Source organism: Bactrocera neohumeralis, unplaced genomic scaffold, assembly GCF_024586455.1.
Source record: "Bactrocera neohumeralis isolate Rockhampton unplaced genomic scaffold, APGP_CSIRO_Bneo_wtdbg2-racon-allhic-juicebox.fasta_v2 cluster10, whole genome shotgun sequence".
Taxonomy (NCBI): domain Eukaryota; kingdom Metazoa; phylum Arthropoda; class Insecta; order Diptera; family Tephritidae; genus Bactrocera; species Bactrocera neohumeralis.
This window is the reverse complement of record NW_026089623.1, coordinates 680,909-687,319: the sequence shown is the minus strand read 5'-3', so window position 1 is coordinate 687,319 and position 6,411 is coordinate 680,909.

Sequence of the window (6,411 nt, the reverse complement as noted above, 5' to 3'; positions counted from 1 at the left end):
AAATTTTAGGTCTGCATACACGTATGAAAAAAATTGAAATGTTTCAATTTTTCTGTTGGTTGTTGCGACATGTACGTCCGTTTATTGTTCGCAATGCAGACAGAACCTCATACTTCGAAAGAATTCAGAGCGATAGGTAGTGCGGGAGTTAAGGAATGTATTCCTTATAATAGTAACAAACATCAAATCAACCTTTTGTTTCAGTAAACAGATTGCAGAAACAACCTTGAGTTGGAACAATTGAAATACACTATCACTACAACAAATAATCCTAAACGAACAAGTATCAAAACAATATTGAGTTTGAATACCACAACAACCTTATCTTAAAACAAAACAAATGTATCTAAGCAAACAATATAAGTATATGTAAACAAACCTAAACAAATAACACAATCTGTATTTAAACAAACTATCAACTAGTAATAAGTAAACATACTAGTTAGTATAAATAGAAGTAAGAAACATGTAATAAGTTAGTCTTAAGAGTATAAATAAAGAGTACACATTTCGGTGCAGCTCAAAATACTTATATTCTTTTGACTCATTTTTACTTATGGTAAAAATTAACTCGCGTACAATGGCTTTAACAGATAATGAGTTTTGGCGCGATTTTATCGAAGTGTTTAGAAATAAAAAAATATTATGGGAAGTAAAAAATGGCAACTACAAAAATAAATTAAATCGTTTACAAAGCTGGGACATTCTTTTAACAAAGTATACAGAATTTGATTCGAGTGCTACAATAAAAAAAATGTTACAACTAAGCGAAAAAGCATCAAGATAAGGAAAAAATGTAAAAGGTCATAAAAAAAAACTGACACATACGAACGCCAAACCCTTTGAGGGTTTTACTATACTGACCTAGTACCATCACCCTGACTTGGAATTTCTCACCCCCCAGATTAGCTGTTGTACTGTGTAATCATCCGACGCTGACATGATGACCGTTCGCTACGACCTCAAAACCAGAGATAAAGAGATCCCCAACTTTCCTGTCACTGGAAATGTGAGAGCCGCTCACCTACCGAACTTTGACAATTGACTGGATTGGGTAAGTTTTGACGTTTCGCAATTGGAAGAAACGAGACGACCGGATTGACATCCCGCCAAAATAATATTAGAATGGAGGAATTCGTAACGGCCATCGTTTCTTCGCAGAAAAAAGAATTCGTAAAAAGTGAAGTTGTGAAGAATAAGTGAATAGTGAATGAAGTGAATGAAAATTGCTTAAATATGTAAGTATATAAATAATAATAAATATAAATCAGCAAATGTAAACGTAAGTACCATAAAAGTAATTTGCGTACATAATTATATATAAATCACATATTAATTTACAGCGAAAATGCCGAAAACACCAATGTGGAAAAAGTGCATTGTGGGCTGCAGCGAGGGAAATACCGTATTTAGATTTCCCAACGAGGGATCGGATCTCGAACGGTAAGTAATTTTAATAGACTATAAATAGTGCAAAAAGTGACTGAATAATAAATAATACAAATCCGGTGTTACAATATTTTTAAAAAACAGAAAAAGTGTAATAGAATTATCGATACATTTCGATATTTTGAAATGTAATTTCTTAAATATATAAATGAAACGTTAACACGGGTTCGTTTAAATATTTGCAATGTGAAATTGATAGCACTATTTAAATAATATTTAATCATATAATTTAAATAATTAAACTCAATTAAGCCGAATAAAAAAGTGTAAGAAAAAGTTTCGATATTTTGAAATTTAGTTTTTTAAATATTTAAATGTAACGAATATACCGTTTAATTTGAATAGATAAGTTTATATGTTTGGTATTTTTGCACTATATGTAATATACATATGTAGTTATATGTTTCCGATGAATCACCTAAACATATTTTTGCTTGTGAGCGGCATTTTTCGGCAAAAATGCGCCTTGAAAAGCGATTACGTTCGAGGGCCGTTCCCGATATAAATTTAAAAGTTGAGCCTACATTTGACGTCCCAAATTCCGAATTAAAAAATACAATTTTATTGGGTCTAGAAGATTTTGCTCCCCAAGTTGAAGAAGCTGTCTCAAATGCACAAAATGCATCGAGGCAGCTTTTTCCAAGTATTGAAAATGAAATTGAAGATGGAATTTTAGAGCCTCTTCCATTTTTTGAGGAGGATGTATCTTTTAATTTTGATAAGGCCGCGCAAACAGGTAGGGGTCTGACCGCAGGTACAGAAAGGAAGAAGAAATTGAGGGAAGAGAATAGGGTTTTGAAAATAAAGTTAGATCAAAAAGAGCAGGAAAATAGAAGTTTAAAGGCCCAGTTAGTTGAAATGGCCGCAGAGTTAGAAAGATGTAGGGAACAGCTAAGGAATAGCTCATTTAGGGAACAGTCAGACCCTCTTTCTTTAGTTTGTAGTAAAGTTCCTCCTCAGTTAGGTGCTTGCATTAGGAGTAGTTTTATAAATAGTAATCGCCGTACCCATGGTCGGCGATATGACAATTTTTTGAAAACGATAGCTTTGGGTGTATTTTTTCTATCGCCAGTTGCTTATCGGCACTTAAAGCACCAATTAGATTTTCCATCCGAAAGTACTTTGGAAAACTTTGTTACAGACTGGCCCCGTTTCCCAGGTTGCACCCAAAGTAGCATAAAATCGTTAGAGATTAGGAGTAGGGGATTCACTTTCGAACAAAAGTTCGTGTCGGTTTCATGTGATGAAATGTCACTGAAACGTCATTTGCAGTATGATAGGAAATTCGATAGGGTGATAGGTATTGAGGATTATGACGATGAAAATCGCACTTCTAGATTAGCAACTACTGCAGTGATTATAATGGTGCAAGGTATAGGTGGAGAGCCTTGGTCCCACCCATTGGCTTATTTTTTCGTAAAAGGTTCCTGCAAAGGGGATGTCCTCAAGAAATACATTTTTGAAGCCATTACCCAACTGCAACATATAGGACTAATTCCTTGCCATTTTGTTTGCGACCAGGGCACCAATTTTCAGAATTTCGCTAATTTGTTAGGTGTTTCAGCGTCACGGCCTTTTTTTAATGATAATGGCAAGGAAGTGTATTTTTTTTACGATAGCCCACATTTGATAAAAAGTAGTCGTAACTGTTTACAAAACTTAAAAAATACGGTTTTCTTTAAAAATAGACCGGTAAGTTGGTCGGATATTGTTCATTTTTATGAAACCGACTCTAAGTCGAGTTATCGGTGTGCGCATAAATTAACCGATGCTCATATTTATCCAAATACCTTCCAAAAAATGAAGGTTAAATTCGTGTCTCAAGTATTGAGTAATACGGTCGCTTCTGGTATGTTGTCCCTATATAGCTCGGGAGCCTTAAGCTCGAATAGTAGGAGCTTTATTAATACCGCGGAATTCGTTTCGGTTTTTAATAAATTATTTGATATTTTAAATAGCAGTTTCGTTGAGGCTGTTGTACCCACTAAAAAGTGTTTGTAGGTTCCCCTGAACAATTAGACTTTTTAAATGAGGCAGAACAAGTTTTAAAAACTATTCGGGTCGTAGACGAATTAGAAAGCAACACAACCAATAATTTTAGTTTTATAAAGGGGTGGGTGTTAAATATTAACAGTTTTAGACGATTGTGGCGATTTTTGTCACACTCATGTTTTCCGTACTTGAAGACGAGACGACTATGTCAGGACAGCTTAGAACAACGCCCTATATGTTCTCTAGTGTGTTTAGGAAATCGTGGGGCTTACGTAACGTAAACGTCGTAACAAAAGGAAACTGTGAGCTGCCTTTAGAACCTGATGCTACAGTAATTTCGGAACATAGTAATAATGTTCTACGTAATGTGTGTAATGATTCACTATTGAATGACCTTTCTTGGCAGGATTTTCAAGGTCTACCACGGCCTGAACACTCCCTCGTTAGATCAATAACATTAGATAGCAGATTTTTAGAAGAATTCGACAGTAATTGTCATAAAATTGGAATAGGAGATATTCTTTTTAATAAAATGGAAGATGTTAGGCCCTTTTTGTGTTGTGATAATTGTGACCCAAAAATAGTTATAGCCCTTTTTATTAGAATTAGAATATATTTCTTAACTAAATTTTTAAATAAAGACCTTTCTGTCCCTAATTTTAAAAATAAAATTTTGTGTGTTTCACACCTATAGGTTTCAATTTTTTTTTTTATTTTTTAGTGGTTACAATATGCGAACTCAAACTTACGATAGAATATAAAAAAGTAAAAATTTTTTAACAGGTAGGATAAAGAGGCTTCAAAATTAGAAAGCAATTTTTTTAACAAAAATTAGAATTTGGGATTTAAATGTAGGCATTTGTATATATGTATATATGTTATTTGTTATTATGCTGTGATATTTTTATATATTTTTTAAATGAATTGTTATTGTTTTGTTTTTATCGTTATATGTATTCACTTATCGTTTTGTTTTTTTTCGTTATATAATGAATTGTTATCGTTTTATTTTTTTATGTAAATAAATTTTTAATGGGTGATATAGGCCTAAAGGGGAACCGAGCACCCAAAACTAACTTCGGTAACGCGCCGTTTTGCATACCTCCTGGGTGGTGTGGAAAGTGCAATTGGGCATTTTAATTTAAATGCCCAAAAATTCTTATTTCGTTCGAACTGGCCACAATGGAAAATGTTATAAAAAACGCTTATATTCCTGCAGTTTGTATAAATTTATTTCAATTCCATACAGACTTATATACACACATATATTGAATAAAAAATATTCCGTTTTGTTTTCATTCATGTTTGTTTTTTACTGTGTTATAATAATAATTCATTATATTCTAAATAAAATAGTCGTTTACAAATCATATTTATTGAAAGAAAATTAATACAAAAATTCGAGTGTTTAGTAATCATGAAAATTATGCAAAAAATACGTTAAACTTTTATGAAAACGGTGCTCTAGTTCTCTGCATGCATGTATTCTTAAGACATTAAATACTTGGTTCATTCTGGATGATGTTTAGTGGATGTCTAAAGTTTGTGGAAGGTAATAAAATGGTACAGGGCTCAATTTTGCTTTCATGAACTTCGTTGTTTGAATTTTACTAACCAGAGATAAAGAGATGTTTAACTCCTCTCTCACTGGAAGTGAGAGAACAATTGCTAAACGTCAAAACCTCCTGAACTTTGACAGTTGATCGAGTTCAGGAGGTTTTGACGTTTAACAATTGGAAACGAGCGATGGCCAGATTGAAATCTTACCAAAAAAATATGTAAACAGAGGGATTTGTTGCATCGTTCAAGACCTCTTATCAAAAATGTAAAACAATGAAAATTAAATAAATTTGTGAAATTTAAAGGTATTTGATGAAATGTTTTGTAATTTGAAACATCATAGTATTATTTTCAATTGAAAATTATTAAAAACTTTTAATGATTGAGAGCTAACAAACTTAAATCCTATTATTGGTTATTGAAAGGACAAAAGTCAGTTGTTATAATATTCTTTAAAAAGATTTAAGTAGTTTCTCCATATAATAAATAACCACTATTTAGTAATTTTTACTCGTACTAAATGTTGGGTATTGGGTTGATAAATGCCCAAAAATTGTTATTTTCTTCAATCTGGCCATAATGGAAAATGTTATAAAAAACGCTAATTTTGACGCGCTCTCACACTGGAATAAGTTTAACATCCCTTTATTCCTGGTACTAACCATCTCCAACACCAAAAAGAGATGCTACTTTACGAATCGAGAGTCCGTCGCCTGATGCCCTAACCGATAAAACACGATTTTAAGTTGTCTAGCAATTGGGATTTGCGCTATATTATTAGGATTGCGAAACATATCATTATCTTTAAATAAATTTAAAAGATAGTCAAATTCTTTTCGGGATACTCTCATTATTTGATAAAATCTATTATCGTCAAAATATTCGAATACATTCATTTCCGACAGGTTTGACTTTAGGGCTCCTAAGTGCACGCTTCGACGATTGTGCAATAATTTAAGCATATTTATTCAAAAGTTCTCCTCGATCTCCTCCTGTTCATCATCATCACCTAAAACAAACCTCATTTTTAAATAAAATCTATTCAATACATTTTTGATATTCCTTTTTATTTTAATTTCTTTTCTTTAAAATATATTTATATATATACTGTCATTTTGAGCTGAAAAAGGATATCGCTTGACGTAAAATATTAGGGGTATTCTCTTGCTCTTGCAAGATTGCAGATTGAAAAAATATACAAGAGCACGAGAGCACCCATTGCTGAATCTAGTGATATATGAACGGCTGATTCGCTCAATGTAATGTGAATGACTATTATGCATGGCTATTTTGAATTGACGCAGCTTCTGCATAAATTTTTAACAAATAAAAACTGCAACAAATCTTTATAATTTAAATAGAAATTATAAAATCTATTTAAAAATTACCTTCTTCAAAAATTAACGACGC